Source organism: Sorex fumeus, unplaced genomic scaffold, assembly GCF_029834395.1.
Source record: "Sorex fumeus unplaced genomic scaffold, SorFum_2.1 ptg000044l, whole genome shotgun sequence".
Classification (NCBI taxonomy): Eukaryota; Metazoa; Chordata; class Mammalia; order Eulipotyphla; family Soricidae; genus Sorex; species Sorex fumeus.
This window is the reverse complement of record NW_026606101.1, coordinates 52,747,474-52,767,834: the sequence shown is the minus strand read 5'-3', so window position 1 is coordinate 52,767,834 and position 20,361 is coordinate 52,747,474.

Here is a 20,361-nt window from a genome sequence, read left to right as displayed (position 1 = left end):
CCGGAAAGTTCAGGTAGAATAGACCCAGCGTCCCATATGGTCCCCTGAGCACCGCCAGGAGCAACTCCTGAGTGCAGAGCCAGTAGTAACCCCTGTGTATTGCCAGGTGTGACACAAAAAGAAAAAAAAAAGAATAGAATTACTAAGATTCTGGTTTTGGCTTCCAACCCCATCCAAAAATGGGGCAACAAAATAAACAGAAACTTTCTCAAAGAAGAAATCCAACTGGCTAAAAAGCACATGAGAAAATGCTCTACATCATTAATCATTAGGGAGATGCAGATCAGAACAACAATGAGCTATCATTTCACACCACAGAGACTGGCCCACATCCAAAAGAACAAAAGCAACTGGTGCTGGTGCGGATGTGGTGAGAAAGGGACCCTTCTTCATTGCTGGTGAAAATGCAGACTGGTTCAGCCCTTTTGGAAAACAGTATGGACGATTCTCAAAAAATTAGAAATTGAGCTCCCATTTGACTCAGCAATACCACTCCTGGGAATATATCCCAGAGAAGCAAAAAAGTATAGTCGAAGTGACATCTGCACTTGTTTGTTCATTGCAGCACTGTTTACAATAGCTAGAATCTGGAAAAAACCTGAGTGCCAGAGGACAGATGACTGGTTATAAAAACTTTGGAACATCTACATAATGGAGAACTATGTAGCTGTTAGAAAAGATGAAATCATGAAATTTACATGCAAGTGGTACTACATGGAAAGTATCATGCTAAGTGAAATGAGTCAGAAAGAGAGGGACAGACATAGAAAGATTGCATTCATCTGGGGAACATAAAGTAACAAAATAGGAGACTAACACCCAAGAATAGCCGAAATAAGTACCAGGAGGTTTACTCCATGGCTTGGAGGCCAGCCGCACACGCTAGGGGAAAAGGCAGCTCAGATAGAGAAGGGAGCACCAAATAAAGGGTGTTGGGAGGATCCTCCCAGGATGGGAGATGCATGCTGAAAGTAGACTATAGATCGAACATGATTGCCACTCAATTCCTCTTTTGCAAACCACAGCACCCCAAAGGAGAGAGAGAACAAAAGGGAATACCCTGCCACAGAGGCAGGGAGGGATTGGGGATATGGGGGGTGGGAGGGATACTGGGATTAGTTAGTGGTGGTAGAGAATGGGCACTGGTGGAGGGATGGGTACTCGATCATTGTATAACTGAAACCCAAGCACAAAAATTTATAAGTCTACAACTGTACTTCATGGTGTTTCACTAATAATTTTTTTTAAAAAAAGATTCTGGTTTTGGGACACATATAAAAGTTTTAATTGAGATTTGATGGTTTACAGTACTATTAATAATGGTTTCTCATGGACATGTTGCCAATACCACACCCATCATCAGTGTACCCATCCCTTGCCCAAAGACCCTAACACCCATTCCTTTCATTTCCCCTCAATTATGTGGATCAGTTCACCAACTGTGTTGCCTTTGGACCTTTGTTACTACCGTGCTGTGCATCTTAAAGTTCCACGTATGAGAGAAACCATTCTACACCTGTCCCTTTCCTTCTGACTGACGTCACGCAGCACGGTATTCTCTAGTTTCATCCACATTTCTGCGAATTGCGTGATTTTTGTTCCTTCTTGGAGCTGCATAGCATTTCATTGTGTGAATTGGGGCACATTTTTGACATAGCAGGCAAGGAATTTAGAGTTCTGCAACCAGTGGGTAAGCACGCTCTGGAAATGTTGAAATGGAATTGAGTTTCCGTCCACATTACTGGAAAGCATGCAAATGCCTCCGATCTCGAAATGGAATTGAAAGGAGTAAATAAGCAAGATATGAACATATCTGAGAAATTAAAATTCTAGGAAGAAGGAACACAAAAGACAAATAGTCTCAGGTGATGGAATGTTTGAGGCCGAATCAGAAGATTCAATATGAGGAGGGGAAGTAGGTCGACACCTAGGAATATCCAAACAGTCATGTTGTGCTGGGGATGGAGCACAGAGCCTCACAAATGCAAGCTGTGTGTTCCAGTCCTCTGAACTAAACTGTTGCTATTGTTTTTTCCCCTCCCTCTTTTATGAGAGTTTAGCACTGTAGCACTGTCCTCCCGTTGTTCATCGATCTGCTTGAGCGGGCCCAGTAATGTCTCCATTGTGAGACTTGTTGTTACTGTTTTTGGAATATTGAATATGTCATGGGTAGCTTGCCAGGCTTTGCCATGCAGGAGGGATGCTCTTGGTAGCTTGCCGGGCTCTCCGAGAGGGGCGGAGGAATCGAAACCAGGTCGGCCGTGTGCAAGGCTAAGGCCCTATCCATTGTGCTATCGCTCCAGCCCTGTTTTGCTCGAGCGGGCCCAGTAACGTCTCCATTGGAGACTTTGTTGTTACTGTGTCTGGCATATCGAATATTCTCGGTAGCTTGCCGGGCTCTCCGAGAGGGGCGGAGGAATCGAACTCGGGTCGGCCATGTTGGCCGCTTGTAAGGCGAACGCCCTACCCGCTGTGCTATCGCTCCAGCCCTGTTTTAAACAGTGAAAAAACATATCATTCGTAGTGGTAAAATCTCAGGTCGATTTGCTCGAGCAGGCCCAGTAACGTCTCCATTGGAGACTTTGTTGTTACTGTGTGTGGCATATCGAATACTCTCGGTAGCTTGCCGGGCTCTCCGAGAGGGGCGGAGGAATCGAACTCGGGTCGGCCATGTTGGCCGCTTGTAAGGCGAACGCCCTACCCGCTGTGCTATCGCTCCAGCCCACTGAAAACAACCCCTTTAAACCATCTCTGCTTTCTGGAAACCATGGATGCCTGGTTGGACCAGGCCAGGTACTTGCTCTGTGCGGTGCTACAAAGGCTGCAGCTCCCACTCTAAGGTTCTGAATTCTCTCGAAGACCATGATGCCCAGTTTTCCCCATTCCCTCCCCCTGAACTTCCTCTCCTCCCTTGGCTCTATCAGCACTCTCTTCACCTTCAGTCTGTAATGTTATAGGTTAGAAAACCAGTAAATTAAATCGGCCTTAATTAAGATTAAAATTAAGAGTACACAGGTGTTGGGGCTGGAGCGATAGCACAGCAGGTACGGCGTTTGCCTTGTATGCAGCCGACCCGGGTTTGATTCCCAGCATCCCATATGGTCCCCCGAGCACCGTCAGGAGTAATTCCTAGGTGCATGAGCCAGGAGTGATCCCTGTGCAGTGCTGGGTGTGACCCAAAAAGCAAAAAATAATAAATAAATAAACAAAACGGCATGGTATTGGAATAAAGACAAATCTTAAAAAAAAAAAGAGTACACTGGTGTTCAGGTGTTGAATGAATGTCTCCAATGAGTAAATTTACCCTGTGTAAATTTTCATATCACATGAATTGTTCTAATCTATAACTGGTACTCAATAGTGGGGCTCTGGGTAGTGAATGAATTAGGTATTATACAGCAACAATATATAATGTACAGCATGGACATCACATAAGGCAGATTTCATTTCATCCCTGCAAAAACACATGGAACTAAGTGGGAGGGATAACATATTCTTTCCTGGCAGGGTAGAGGACGAGGCAATCAGACAGGATGCCAGAAACTTGGCATGGCATACTTCTGGCTCTGCATTGCTTCTTAGGATATTTTAAAAAATGGGGGGCTGGAGCCATAGCATGGCAGGTAGGGCATTTGCCCTGCATGTGGCCGAACTGGGTTCAAGTCCCAGCATCTTATATGGTCCCCTGAGCACTGTCAGGAGTAATTCCTGAGTGCATGAGCCAGGAGTAACCCCTGTGTATCGCCAGGTGTGACCCAAAAGGCAAAAAAAAAAAAATGGGCGTGGGAGTTGGAGTGTTAATATAGCAGGTCAGGCACTTGCCCTGCACACAGCCCAACCCTGGTTCCATCCCTGATACCTTATATGATTCACCAGGCCCCTCCAGAAGTGATTGTTGAGCACAGAGCCAGGAGTAAGCCCTGAGCACTGCTGAGTGTGCAACTCTCCCCTCCCCCCGCTAATAAAAACGAGGGGTTGGGGCCATACCCAGCAGTGCTCAGAGGTCCTTCCTGACTCTCTATTTAGGACTGACCCCTGACAGTGCTCAAGGTAGCATGTGCAGTTCTGAGAACTGAAGTGGGATCAACTGCATGCAAGGCAAAAGCCTCATCTTCTATGCTAGCTTGCAGGCACCTGCTTTTAGACTTTTATTAAAAAATCATTATCTCCCAAATATTTCTTCTTCTTTGCCATTGGCTCTCCCTTCCCATTCTTGTTACAATTACCCATATGCTCACCTATTTCACAAACAGCTTTTGAGCTTTTCTCTGCTTCTCAGCCTAGTTCAACACTCCTAGTGATGACCCACCCACCCATCATCAGAATCTCGTCCCATCTTTTCTGGTTTTACCACCCTCTTATTATCATTGCCACATACTCAGGGAGCAGTTGTCCTCTTCATGGAGGGTAAAATTTGGTCCAACTTCTTTTTTTTTTTTAAGCATTTTATTTTATTTATTTATTTTTATTTTTTTTTTGCTTTTTGGGTCACACCTGGCGATGCACAGGAGCTACTCCTGGCTCTGCACTCAGGAGTCACTCCTGGCAGTGCTCAGGGGACCATGTGGGATGCTGGGAATTGAACCCAGGTCAGCTGCATGCAAGGCAAATGCCCTACCCGCCTTGCTATTTCTCCAGTCCCGCTTCAACTTCTTTTTATATCTCATTACCTTTTGAACAGGTTAAACTTGATGTTCAGTCTCACTGAGGGCTCATTGAGCAAGGAGTTGATTTCCCACAGCTGACTAATTCCTATTTCCCACCTGCCACCTCTGGTTGAGGGAATTCCTGGTGCTTGCCATGATGTGCTGGCGAATGTTGCTCCCTTTCCTCAGTGGGACAACATGAATTCCCACTGTCCTGGTCCTCTTCTGTGTCTGACCCCTTCCCCCTCCACACTATGGCTAATAATTTTTGCATCTCTCAAGTCTCTAACCACTCTTACACATCTTTACCCTCAATTGACTGAAACTCCCAGTTTCTAAATAAAACAAATATTCCAGGTATCTTCCTGCCGGTATATCTTCAAAGTTGAACATGTTAATCCCCCTCTCTCTTGTTTATTGGGGGCTGGAGCGATAGCACAGCGGTAGGGCGTTTGCCTTACAAGTGGCCAACATGGCCGACCCGAGTTCGATTCCTCCACCCCTCTCAGAGAGCCCAGCAAGCTACCGAAAGTGTCTCGCCCGCACAGCAGAGCCTAACAAGCTACCCATGACATATTCAATATGCCAAACACAGTAACTACAAGTCTCATAATGGAGAAGTTACTGGGCCCGCTCGAGCAAATCGATGAACAATGGGAGGACCGTGACCTCTTGTTTATTTAGTAAGTTTCTCAGTAACTGTCTCAGGGACTCACTTAAGCTGTCCTTTGCCCTCCACAGAATCCTTTCTACCCTAACCCCAGCCTCCCCCTTTTCAATGATCACAAACACTTCCAGATAATCTTAATCGGAAAATAGTACCATCTACTCAAATTTCTTCACTCTCTCAAGTCCCGTGTCTTTCTCCCCCCTTTTTTTCATTATCTATCTATCTATCTATCTATCTATCTATCTATCTATCTATTAATCTATTTACTTTGGGGGACACCCAGCAATATTCAGGGTTTACTTCTGGCTCTGCACTCAGGAATTACTCCTGATAGTGCTTGAATGCTGGGGACCAGCCCCAAGTGAACAGGCCTGATGCAGGGGTGTCATGAGGATTAAGAAATGAAACAGAAATAAAGAGATAATGCTGTCAGGGGCTAACAGCCTAATGAACTGGTAGTCCCAACTGTCCCCATGAACAGTATTTATTGTTTGGAACCAATAATCATTAAAGGAGAATAACAGCATTCTTTGGTCAGGTCTATCTCCGGATAGACTAACAAGCTTAGTCTATCTGGAGTAGACTATTACATATCTGAAGGCATTAGTTTATTAGGATAAATATAAATGTAAAGGGCTTTCTAAAGGGGAAATTCTTCCAGGAGGGGGAACAGAGATAGAACAGATAGGATCCCTATCAAGGTCGGAATTCCAGGGCAGCATTCCATATATGGATTTCCAGCATTCTGGATTCTGTTTCCCAACACTCAGGGAACCATCTGGGGTGCTGGGGATCAAACCCCGGTTGACCATGTGCAAAGCAAGCATCCAATCTGCTGTTCTATCACTCTGGCTTATTTTAAGAATACTTTTTGGTTTGGGGCCACACCTGGCAGTGCTCAGGACTTACTTCTGGCTCTGTACTCAGGGACCACTGCTAATGTGGCTCAGGGGACCATATGGGATGCCGAGGATTGAACTCAGTTCAGGTCTATGCCAGGAAGGCACTCTGCCCACTGTACTATCTCTCCAACCTTTTTTAAAAAGCTCTCTTTTTTTTAAATAGTTATTTAAAATTAAAAGAAGTTTTAGGCTCTCTAAAAAAAAATTTAAAAATACTGAGAAGATCTATTATTCTGCACCTCAGACACTAACTCTGTTAACACTTTTATGTGTTGTGTTAATTCTACCTCCTATCTCTGTTCCAAAAGGAGCTTTGAACATGTTAACTTTGTAGGTTCAATGATCTATCCAGCTTTGTAACCACACTAAAACGTGAACATTTTCTATGTTACGACACAGCCTTCACTAAAAAACTTTGCCAGTCTTCCAGGAAATAGACATATCATAGTTTACTTAACCCTTCTCCTATTGTTGGATATTTAGATTATTAACAAAGTTTTAAGGTAACATGGTAACTTAAATCATTATGCATAAAATTTTTCAACATTTCTGAATAATCTAAGGATAGTGTCAGAAATAGATCTCCAAAAATAATATGGATACTGTAAGATTATTAGAGTTTATTACCTAATTCTTTTCCAAACACTTTTCCCCAATCTGAATGAAATTCCACTGAACTTGGCTGGCTTTGCAAGCCTGTGTTCTCCCTTGAACATTTACCTCGCTCCTTTGTTTATTTGCTTGCTTATTTCCACTTGGAGAAGACTGTGTTTTCTCTCAAACACATTTTCACTTTAAATCTTTCTTAAAAAGTTTCAATAAAAATTGTCTTGCTTCACCAAAAACAAGAAAAAATTTCACTGAACCTGTCACTGTCATTTCCCCACCAAAAGTGCCAGTTACCAAACTCCTTTAATAACTAAGATTTATTTATAAAATCTCTGTCTTATCTCACCTACTATAATTTGGCTCATATTTACAATAACATAATAAAATTGTTGTGGTGCAAACTAAACTTTTACCTCCTTATTTGGCAAGACCAGTCATTCAGACTGTCTTCTCAATTTTTGTTTTCTTTTGTTTTGGGGTCTTCTCAATTTTTGTTTTCTTTTATTTTGGGGCCATACCTGGAGGTGCTCAGGGCTTACTCTTGGCTCAGTGCTCAAGATCATTCCTGACAGTCTCGGGGGATCATAAGGGGTGCAGAGGATCAAACCCAGGTAAAGTGCCCTTTCCAGTATACTCTCACTCTGGGCCCATTACACTGTTTATTCTCTGTCATGTTTGACGGCACAAGATTTATCTCACAAGGTCAAGCCGTTCCCTGTTTATATCTCCTTAGTCATCATCAAATATTAGTCTCTGGATTTTTCTTCATGATTTTCCTCACTTCATGTTTTATATCTCTCATTCAAAACTCCAGTTCAATTAGATGTCTTATTCTATTTTCTTATATTTCTTATTCTATTTTCTTTTTTATTTTCTTATTATATTTTATATAACCATGCATCCTCAATATAAATATACTTAAGAGCTTTCTATTTAAATGAATCAATTAATTGAAGGTCACAGCTGCCTGAGCTCAGGGCTTACTTCTGGCTTTGGCCTGGCAATGTTCAGGGGACCATATATTCTGGGTATTGAGCCAGGATTGGCTACATTCAAGGCACATGCTTTACTCCTGTACTATCTCTATATTCTCTTTCTGTTTTAATAAAAGGTTCTTCATTAACTTCAAAAGAGACCCCATTCAGGAGACCCACCTCTGAGGCCAGGGCCAGACTGAGAAGGGTGAAGTCAAATTCTTGCATAGGTCATTGTCCTTGAAACAGGCCCATCAGAAGCCAGGGGCTCTTACATTAGCTGAAACTAGATCGAAGGTGTGGGGGTGTATATTGGCTTTGCCCCGTAGTTAATGGATAATACTCTATGTATCTGAATATGACTCAATAAGATCCCTGAGGAAGGAGAACAACAAACACCACCCACTCACCACAAAAATCACTGTTTTGGGGCTTGAGGATCAATACTGGTGGTTGTGTAGCTTTAGACAAATTAATTTCTTAAGACTGTAGTCATGTCATTTCTGTTGGGGTAGGGCTATTCTGTTAAATCTCAAGGACATGTCTATTTTCAATTGTCTTATTCTGTGAGAAAATACAATCTATGAAGAATACAGGAAGTACATCTTACAAGAAGCATGACAGGAGCAATAGTGCAGCAGGTAAGGCATTTGCTTTGCTTGTGGATGACCCAGGTTCAATCCCCAGTATTTTATAGTCCCCTAAGCACTGCTAGGAGTAATTGCTGAATGCAGAGCCAGTAGTAATCCCTGAGTATTGCCATGTGTGACCTACCCACCTGCTAAAATAAATAAATAAATAAATAAATAAATAAATAAATAAGACTGACAGAAACCTTTCCAGTGTCTCAAAGAACCCATTTCACCAAACTTAGAGAGACATATGCTTAAGGAAGAAAATTCCAGACATTAAATAGAAAGGTAAGGTAAAGGTAAAGGCCCTCCTGTTGATCGTCGATTTGCTCGAGCGGGCCCAGTAACGTCTCCATTGGAGACTTCGTTGTTACTGTGTTTGGCATATCGAATACATCACGGGGAGCTTGCCAGGCTCTGCCGTGCGGGCGAGATACTCTCGGTAGCTTGCCGGGCTCTCTGAGAGGGGCGGAGGAATCGAACTCAGGTCGGCCATGTTGGCTGCGTGCAAGGCAAACGCCCTACCGCTGTGCTATAACATTTTCTTTTTCATTGATTTATTTATTGTTTTAATTTTTCATTAAAGAACTGTGATTTGCGAAGCTATTGATAGTATTTTAGATATAAAATATTTCAACATCAATGTTAATTTCCCTCCACCAGTGTTCCCAAATTTCCTCCCTACCCCAACCCCCACCTGATCCCCGCCTGTCAAGTTGACATGCATATCACAAAGTTTCAGTGGTTGCAGCTTAGAGCTCACACTTACAGTGTTTTTGAGTCTGTGTTTTGGATATGTGGCTACCAGTCTCCCACATCACCAGTGTAACTGAAATATTGATGTCTGTTCATCCATTACCTCCAGTTTTCTTCTTGCCCCGTGATTTCTTTCCTTCTCTGTCTTTCTCCTTTCTGAACACTGAGGTCAAGGGTGATATAGGCAGCCCCTTTTACTGTAGTACATTTATGGGAGAAATGTCTTAAGATTTGGGGCAACTTTCTTCAAGGATCTTCACATTCTTCCTCTCCCCACTACTTCCTGGTTCTTTTCAAGAATCTGCTATTGTGACAACTTGCATTTTCCCCTCCAGAAAATTGGTCAAGTTAATTCTAACAAAGTAGCAAGGTACAAATTCCCAGGAGGTTTACTCCATGGCTTGGAGGCCAGCCACACATGCTAGGGGAAAAGGCAGCTCAGATAAAGAAGAGAGCACTAAATAAAGGGTGTTGGGAGGATCCTCCCAGGGTGGGATATGCATGCTGAAAGTAGACTATAGACCAAACATGATTGTCACTCAATGCCTCTTTTGCAAACCACAGCACCCAAAAGGAGAGAGAGAACAAAAGGGAATGCCCTGCCACAGAGGCAGGGTGGGATGGGGACTGGGGGGTGGGAGGGACACTAGGATTAGTTGTGGTGGAGAATGGGCACTGGTGGAGGGATGGGTACTCCATCATTGTATAACTGAAATCCAAGCACAAAACTTTGTAAGTCTACAACTGTACCTCATGGTGTTTCACTAATAAAAATTAAAAAGAAGAAAAAGATCTGGTACAAATTCTTCTCAAAGATCTGGCACAACTTCTACTCAAAGATCTACAGACGTCTCTGTGCACCTCAACTTCTTTCCTCTAACCAAATTCAAGAAGGAATGCAAGACCAAATGTTCATTTTAAAACATTTTTTAAAAAAAGTTATAGTTTAGGGAAAATGATTACAATAGAGTTTATGATTTTGATGAACAAAGTTGCTGTTTGTTCACCCAAGTCCCTCCACCATGGTCCCTTTGTCACCTCTGGTTCAGTATCTCGACATAAGGTCTTAACAATTAACTTTTGAGCAATACAGGGTGAAAGTGTACCTCCTCCCCCAGTGGAACATTCACATGTAACTTTGATATACATACAAGTTCCACATCTGGGAATTTAAGCAACCAACACTGCAGGTTGGTTGAATTTGTGAACGAGGAAAACATAGGGAGAAAAAAAGTATAAATGGATCCTTCTGATGTAGGCAGGTAGACAGGGAAGGCCCCCTCCCAAGGCAATGGCAAAAGCCAGCCTTGCAGAAAATAGGAAAAACAGGAACTAAGGCCTGATAAGACCCTCACCTATCTATAGCAACAGACCCAGGGAAGCTCTTGCAGAAATAAAAGGCCAGGAAAGCAATTTCAAAGAAGACCATCACCTTCCCAACCTCCCTGGTAACCTCCCTAGCAACAGGCCCACTTGGGGGCAGGTTGGAGAAACCCTATAAAGGCCACCTTGAACAAAGGAAGGGCACGTATCTGCTGCCTGAGCCCATGTGCTGCTTGCACCCATGTGGTGGAGCACATGTGTCACCTGCATCTCCCCTCTTGAGATGTGCACTTCCATGCTTTCGTGTCTAATACTAGGTTGCGTGTAGGGGCTCTCTTCGCCCTTGGAGAAGCCCGTGTTGAGTACTTTACTCTCTCACTCTCTCCCCCTCCACACCTTAAAAATCCTCCAAATAAAATCTATTTATTTTACTGCTTGTCTACTCCAGGGCTGGAGCGATAGCACAGCGGTAGGGCGTTTGCCTTGCACGCAGCCTACATGGCTGACCTGAGTTCGATTCCTCCGCCCCTCTCGGAGAGCCCGGCAAACTACCGAGAGTATCTCGCCCACACGGCAAAGCCTGGCAAGCTACCCGTGATGTATTCGATATGGCAAACACAGTAACAAGAAGTCTCACGATGGAGACGTTACTGGGTCCACCTGAGCAAATCGACGAACAACGGGAGGACCGTGACTGTGACCATCTACTCCAGAAATTCCTTTCTGCGAGGTGAGACAAGAACCCAGTAATCCTGGGTCCTGGGTGGCAGAGGTGGTTGGGAAGAAAGTGACCATTTTTCTCCTCCCCACTTCACATAAGTCACCCATGGGGCCCACCGACATCACTCCCATATCTAACCTTGACATTCAAGGGTCAGTTTTGTAGTTATGGTATGATTTGAAGTTACTTTTTTGGAAGGGTTCATACCCAGCAGTGCTCATGATTTACTCTTGGTTCTGTACTCAGAAATCACTTCTGGTATACACTTGGTTAATCATATGGTATGCCTGAGATCAAATCTGGGTTGGCTGCATGAAAAGCAAGTGCCCTTCCCACTGTACTATGGCTCCAGTCCCATATGTTTTGAAATATTAAAAAATTTATGTAGGATTATTTATGTATGGTCCCAGTAGGGGTAGGGTGGGTCTTCTGTGCGCAATCCAATCCCTGGGTCTCTGGTGGTTGGTGGAAGCAGGATTCAGCACCATCGACCATATCCACATGATAACCAAGCTCATTGAGGTTTCTCGGGAGTTCAAGATGCCGCTCTGTCTAACGTTCATTGATTTAAAGAAGGCCTTTGATTCTGTTGAGACGGAAGCAGTCATTGTAGCCCTAGCCAATCAGGGCATTCAAGCTCAATACATCAAGATCCTCTGTGAGCTGTATTACGGATTCACTACCAGGATCTCACCATTTTACAAAGAAGTAATCATTGATATCAAGAGAGGGGTTCGGCAGGGTGATACCATTTCACCGAAACTCTTCAGTGCCACCCTCGAGAACATCATGCGACGACTGGAATGGGAAGGAATGGGAGTGAAGATAGATGGTCGGCAACTACACCACCTCCTCTTTGTTGATGACATTGTTTTAATAACACCAAACATCAGCCAAGCGGCACAAATGCTGGCTGACTTTGACAGCGAGTGTGGAAAGGTAGGACTACAGCTGAATCTTACGAAGACAATGTTTATGAGAAACAGCCTCGTTCCTGATGCTCCGTTCACTCTCAACAGAACGACCATCTCCGAATGCAACAGCTATGTGTACCTAGGTTGAGAAGTCAACATGACAAATGACCTGGCACCCGAGCTGCGCAGGAGGAAGAGAGCGGCTTGGAACGCCTTCAAGAGCATCAAAGAAATAGCTAAGAGGACGAAGAACTCCGGCTCCGGGCACATCTCTTTGATTCCACTGTTCTTCCTGCATTAACCTACGCCTCAGAGACCTGGGCCCTACGCAAACAGGATGAGAATGCTATTCTGGTCTCCTAAAGAGGAATTGAAAGAGCTATGCTTGGAGTATCACATTTCACTCAAATGAGAGAAAGAATTCAGAGTTCCGACCTCCGTCAACGATCAAGAATCAGGGACGCTGTCTTGTTTGCCAAGGTGTCAAAAATCAGATGGGCTGATCACATAATGAGATTTAAAGACGACCGCTGGACTAGAGCTGTTACTGACTGGATTCCACGGAATGTCAAAAGACCGCGTGGCCGCCCACCTACCAGATGGTCAGACTTCTTCATCAAGATCGTGAACGATCGGTTTGAGGCTCTTTGTGTTCCTAGAGCGAACAGATGCCATTGGGCTACACTAGCATGCGACAGGGACAAATGGAGACGTTGCTGGTGCCCGCACGAGCAAATTGCCGATTAATGGGAAGTAAAGTGATCAAGTGATCAAAAAATTTATGTATAAAGTGTTAAAATTGTTTCTGCTATAATAAAGGTGTTTTCGACAACCAATCTATGGCAATTTATTTAGTACAACTTCTTACATTGACAGTAGCAGTGGTGACATCTATTGATCACATATTTCCATATCAGAACTTACTGAGATGTGACAAGAGCTAGAACTCTAGCCTGTTTCTCCTATAGCTCCAGGAGAGCTGCTGGTAAGGCATCTTACTTTCTCTGAGACCAGAGTTAAAAAGTATACACCTATTAGTATCAGAAACAGAAACACATACATATTGTTATAGAATTTATAGTCTAGAGCCAGCTACACAAAAGGTGTTCTTTAGAGCAGTCTTTCCTCCTCATTCCAAGAATCATCCACTATCAGACTGGATTCACACATTGTCTTTTTATTTACTTTTGTTTTTCGTGGGTTTTTTTTTTTTTGCCACACCTGGCAATATCAGGACATACTTCTGGCTCTGTGCTAAGGGATCACTCCGGGAGGCACAAAGGGATTATATAGAGTGCTGGGGATCAAACCCAGGTTGGCCAAGTACAAAGCAATGCCCTACAAGTTGTACTATCTCTCTGGCTCCAGAGTTAGAGTCTTTTTAAGCCCCTATATTGTAGAACTGTTTTCAGTCTTTGTCTTTCATGAATTGGAGTATTTAGAGAGTAAAAGATAGCTGGTCAATAGACTGTCCTTAATTTGGGCTCCTTTAATCTTTCCTCTGGATTAGATTGTTACTTCCCCTCTTCTAGAAAGAGCCGAGCAGTGGTTGTGCATCTTGATACTTGTTGTACTCTTGCTCCAGTCTCCAATATATTTTTTAATGTTGAATAATATTTCATTGTTGTCAAATTTTATTTTTCAGTAGTATGCAAAGTTCTTGTATGACAGTATACCTAGCTTTTTTTTTTTATTAGTGAAGTACCATGAGGTACAGTTGTAGACTTATAAACTTTCATGCTTGGGTTTCAGTTATACAATGATCAAACACCCATCACTCCACCAGTGCCCATTCTCCACCACCAATGATCCTAGTAGCCCTCCCACCCCCCTATCCCCCTCACCCCACCCTGCCTCTGTATTAGGGCATTCCCCTTTAGTATGCCTAGCTTTTTTAAGACATGTGAGACTGTTTTAGGGTGACCACATTATTCTGTGTTCACAAAGCAGTGAATGTCATGTTGGTTCAACATTTCATCAGCATTCAATTTAGATAGTGTTCTAGGTTTTGGCCATTCTGAAAAGGCATACAGTGGTCTCTCATTGTTTTAGCTTTTTATTCCCTAGTGACATGATACTGGATATATTTTCATGTGCTTATATGCCCCTGTGTCTTTTAAAAAATGAGATATACATTCAAATATTTTGTTTAGTTTTAACAAGATAATTCATTTTATAATTTTTAATAAGTCACTTTTTGTTCTTTTTTTATTTGTTTGTTTGGGGGCCCAAACCTGGTGTTGCTTAGAGGCTATTCCACCTCCAGTGGTAAAGTAATGCCAGGATGGAACGTGGACCTCCCATATGCAAACCAAGAGCTCTAGCCATTGTAATATGTCTGTCCCGGGAGTAAGTCACTTTAAACGGTTTTTCAAAGAGAACACTCAATACCTTATAATTAGAAATGCCCAAAGCTTGACATTTTAAGATTAATGTTGATGACTTTCAAAGCACTGATTGTTTAAACAGAAGGACCATACATGATTAATGGCTGTAGCGTTTTGATTATTATTAGCAAGACTTGGATTAGCTTGCCTGAATGTAAATTTTGAAGTAGTGATCAATCAATAGCCAGAACAGCTGTGATCTAGAGATGAAACCAAGTGGGAGCTGAGGGCTTTACAGGAAGTTGTCTAAAGGAAGAAGTACCTGGAGTTTGTGGTATACAGCCTATGTGAGATAGTTTGAGGGAAAAGCAAGAGTTGACTCTAGGTCAAAGGGAGAGTATAGGGGCTTACATGCTTGCCTAGTAGACAGCTGGATTGGATTTGAGCCCCAGCACCACATGTAGACTGAGAAACTCTGGGAGCTCAGAGCCAGGAGTATTCCCTGAACACTATCCAAAATCACATCCACACCTCAAAAAAAAAATTGTACCGCATATTCTTTTTTTTCTTTTTTTTTCCTCATTTTGCTTTTTTTTTTGGAGCTGGAGCGATAGCATAGCGGGTATGGTTTGTGTCTTGCATGCAGCCGACCCAGGTTCGATTCCTCTGTCCCTCTCGGAAAGCCCAGCAAGCTACCGAGAGTATCCTGCCTGCACAGCAGAGCCTGGCAAAATCCCAGTGGCACATTCAAAAACAACATGCTAAACAACAAGTCTCATAATGGAGACATTACTGGTGCCCACTCAAGCAAATTTTGTGAACAATGGGAGGACAGTGCTACAGTGCTTTTTTTTGGGGGGGTCACACCCGGCGATGCACAGGGGTTACTCCTGGCTCTGCTCTCAAGAATTACCCCTGGTGGTGCTCAAGGGACCATATGGGATGCTGGGAATTGAACCTACCTGCAGTGCTATTGCTTCAACCCCGTACTGCATATTCTAACAAGAAGGTTAGTCAAGTTGGAAAAGAATGTTTCCTTTAAGAGTAATAAAGGCAACTCAACTCAGCAACTTCCTGGTCAAATCTACTCCTATTCCTGCATCCTCTGTGATAGTACTAGGGTCCACCCAAGTTGGCATTCAATCTCAAGTTTCCTTCCATATATCCCTCCACCACCCCAGGGGAGAACGCTGGGGAGCACCTTTAGAGAAATTCCATGGGACTAGTGAAGTTTTCTTGTTTGCCACAGATCTATTCTTTGCCTTTCCCTTTTGTCTCTGTCGTTGAGGATATTGAATGCACTGAATGACGCCGGTTCCTCTACTGTCTGGTGTACTGATAAAGTCAAAACGCCATTGGATGCCAATCAGAGGGAGGCCGAGAGGGCAGATGTTGGTTTCCTGATCCTTAAGTTTGAGCCCAGTCTCAGGCAGCGCAGGCAACCCTCCACCAGGGGGCGCGCCTTCACAGCTGAGCTTTCCTAAATCAGGCCTGACTTCCCCTAGTCTTGTTAAATCTAAATCCTGTTAAATAGTGTAAAGGCTTTCTGTTTTCTAGACATCTCAGCAAGCCCTGAAATCTCCTTCATTCAACCCACAAGGCCTCTTCCAGTCCCTTCAATAATGTCTCTTTAGTCAAATCACCCATTACACCATTCTGTTTCTGACAGATTCTAAAATGTTTGAGATCCTATATTCACTTAACTTAATCACTTAACTTCCCATTAGTCGTCGATTTGCTCGAGCGGGCACCAGTAATGTCTCCATTTGTCCCTGTCGCGTGCTAGTGTAGCCCAATGGCATCTGTTCGCTCTAGGAACATGAAGAGCCTCAAACTGATCATTCATGATCTTCACGAAGAAGTCTGACCATCTGGTAGGTGGGTGGCCACACGGTCTTTTGATATCCCGTGGAATCCAGTCAGTAACAGCTCTAGTCCAGCAGTCGTCTTTAAATCTCATTACGTGACCAGCCCATCTGATTTTTGACACCTTGGCAAATGAGACAGTGTCCCTGATTCTTGATCGTCAACGGATGTTGGAACTCTGGATTTTTTCTCTCATTTGAGTGAAACGTGATATTCCAAGCATAGCTCTTTCTATTCTTCTTTGGGAGACCTGAATAGTGTTCTCATCCTGTTTGCGTAGGGCCCAGGTCTCTGAGGCATATGTTAATGCAGGAAGAACAGTGGAATCAAAGAGATGTGCCCGGAGCCGGAGGTTCTTCGTCCTCTTAGCTATTTCTTCGACGTTCTTGAAGGCGTTCCAAGCCACTCTCTTCCTCCTGCGCAGCTCGGGTGCCAGGTCATTTGTCATGTTGACTTCTCGACCTAGGTACACATAGCTGTTGCATTCATTGAGATTTCTCAGGAGTTCAAGATGCCGCTCTGTTTAACGTTCATTGATTTAAAGAAGGCCTTTGATTCTGTGGAGACGGAAGTGGTCATTGAAGCCCTAGCCAATCAGGGCATTCAAGCCCAATACATCAAGATCCTCCGTGAGCTGTATTGCGGATTCACTACCAGGATCTCACCATTCTACAAAGAAGTGATCATTGATGTCAAGAGAGGGGTTCGGCAGGGTGATACCATTTCACCGAAACTCTTCAGTGCCACCCTCGAGAACATCATGCGACGACTGGAATGGGAAGGAATGGGAGTGAAGATAGATGGTCGGCAATTACACCACCTCCTCTTTGTTGATGACATTGTTTTAATAACACCAAACATCAGCCAAGCGGCACAAATGCTGGCCGACTTTGACTGTGAGTGTGGAAAGGTAGGACTACAGCTGAATCTTACGAAGACAATGTTTATGAGAAACAGCCTCGTTCCTGACGCCCCATTCGCTCTCAATGGAACAACCATCTCTGAATGCAACAGCTATGTGTACCTAGATCCTATATTACACCTATAGATATACATAATTACTTTTTTTTACATAATTACTTTTCATTCTTATGGGAAGTAACCAAAAGCAATAGCATGCAAATATAGTTTACTTCTCTGAAGCAAGCAAACCAGGGCACAAATATGTCCCCCTCTTAAAAAATAAGGCTGGGGACTGGGGGCTGGAGCGATACTACAGCTGATAGAGCATACCAGGCCCACCTGGGTTTGATTCCTACCACCCCATATGATCCCCTAAACCCTGCCAGGAGTGATCTCTAAACAGAGAACCGGGAACAAGCCCTAAACCTGCCACTGGGGTGGCCCCCAAATCAAACTATAACAAAACATAAAAAAAAACTAAGGCTGGTTGGAGGACAATAATTCTATCTGCAAACTTGTAGTCAAAATGTCACAATTTTTTTTTTTTTAGTTTTTGGGCCACACTCAGCAATGCTCAGGGGTAACTCCTGGCTCTGTGCTCAGGAATCGCTCTTGGTGGTGCTTGGGGGACCATATGGGATGTCGGGGATTGAATCCAGGTTGACTGTGTACAAGGCAAAAGCCTTCCCTGCTGTGCTATCACTCCGGCCCCCACAAAATGTCTTATAGAGGGATGTGTTTGTGTTTATTTTTTTTTTTAAGTTTGAGCAATAGTTTATTATAACAGAAATTTTTTTTTCCCCTTTATTTTATTTTATTTTTTTTAAAGTTGTAGATTTACAATTTTTTGTGCTTTGGTTTCAATTATACAATGATCAGATACCCATCCCTCCACCAGTGCCCATTTTCCACCACCATGGATAATATCCCTCCCACCCCCATCCCCCCATCCCCCCGTCTCTGTGGCAGGGCAATCCCCTGTGTTCTCTCTCTCCTTTTGGGTGTTGTGGTCTGCAAAAGAGGCATTGAGTGGCAAACATGTTCAGTCCATAGTCTACTTTCGACATGCATCTCCCCTCCTGGGAGGATCCTCCAAACATCCTTTATTTGGTGCTCCCTTCTCTATCTGAATAGCCCTTTCCTCTAGGATACCCGGCTGGCCTCTAAGTTATGGAGTAATCCTCCTGGTGCTGATCTCAGCTATTCTTGGGTATTAATCTCATACTTTGTTACTTTATATCCCCCAGATGAATGCAATCTTTCTATGTCTATACCTCTCTTTCTGACTCATTTCGCTTAGCATGATACTTTCCATATTGTACCACTTGTATGTAAATTTCATGACTTCATCTTTTCTAAGAGCTACATAGTACTCCATTGTGTAGATGTACCAAAGTTTCTTTAACCAGTCATCTGTTCTTGGGCATTCAGGTTTCTTCCAGTTTCTGGCTATTGTAAAGAGGGCTGCAATGAACAAACAAGTGCAGATGTCACTTCGACTATACATTTTTGCCTCTCTGGGATATATTCCCAAGAGTGGTATTGCTGGGTCAAATGGGAGCTCAATTTCTAATTTTTTGAGAATCGTCCATACTGTTTTCCAGAAGGGCTGAACCAGTCGGCATTCCCACCAACAGTGAAGGAGTGTCCCTTTCTCGCCACAACCACGCCAGCATCGGTTGCTTTTGTTCTTTTGAATGTGGGCCAGTCTCTGAGGTGTGAGATGGTATCTCATTGTGGTTTTGATCTGCATCTCCCTGATGATTAATGATGTAGAGCATTTTCTCATGTGCTTTTTTGCCATTCGGATTTCTTCTTTGAGAAAGTTTCTGTTCATTTCATTGCCCCATTTTTGGATGGGGTTGGATGTTTTCTTCTTGTGGAGTTTAACCAGTATTTTGTATATCCTGGATATCAACCCCTTGTCAGATGTGTAATCGGTGAATATCCTTTCCCATTCTGTAGACTGTCTTTGTATTTTGGTCACTGTTTCTTTGGAGGTGCAGAAGCTTCTTAGTTTAAGATAGTCCCATTTGTCTATCTCTGTTTTCACTTGCTTGGCCAGTGGCGTGGCATCTTTGAAGATACCATTAGCTTCAATGTCATGGAGGGTTTTGCCAACTTTATCTTCAATGTACCTTATGGTTTCTGGTCTGATGTTGAGGTCTTTAATCCATTTTGATCTTACTTTTGTACATGGTGTTAGGCAGAGTTCTGAGCCTATTTTTTTGCATGTAGCCGTCCAGTGATGCCAACACAATTTATTAAAGAGGCTTTCCTTACTCCACTTCACATTACTTGCACCTTTATCAAAGATTAGATGAGCATATGATTGAGGAGAGATGTCAGTGTATTCAACCCTGTTCCATTGGTCTGCAGTTCTGCCTTTGTTCCAGTACCATGCTGTTTTAATTATTACTGCTTTGTAGTACAGTTTGAAGTTCGGGAGGTTGATTCCTCCCATTTTCTTTTTCCCAAGAATTGCTTTAGCTATTCGTGGGGGCTTATTGTTCCATATAAATTTCAAGAGTGTTTGCTCCATTTCTTTGAAGAATGTCATGGGTATCCTTATAGGGATTGCATTGAATTTATACAATGCTTTCGGTAGTATTGCCATTTTGACAATGTTAAGTCTCCCGACCCATGAGCAGGGGATATCTTTCCATTTCCTCATGTCCTCTTTTATTTCCTGAAGTAGCGTTTTGTAGTTTTCTTTGTACAGGTCCTTTACTTCCTTAGTTAAGCTGATTCCTAGGTACTTGATTTTCTGGGGCACAATTGTGAATGGGATTGTTTTTTTCATGTTGCTTTCTTCTCTCTCACTGTTTGCGTATAGGAAAGCCATGGACTTTTGGGTATTGATTTTATAACCTGCAACTTTACTATACGAGTCTATTGTTTCTAAGAGTTTTTTGGTGGAAGTTATTGGGTTCTCTAAGTAGAGTATCATATCATCTGCGAATAGTGAGAGCTTGATTTCTTCCTTTCCTACCTGAATGCCCTTAATATCTTTTTCCTGCCTAATCGCTATTGCAAGTACTTCCAGTACTATATTGAACAGCAGTGGAGAGAGTGGGCATCCCTGTCTCGTCCCTGATTTTAGAGGGAAGGCTCTCAG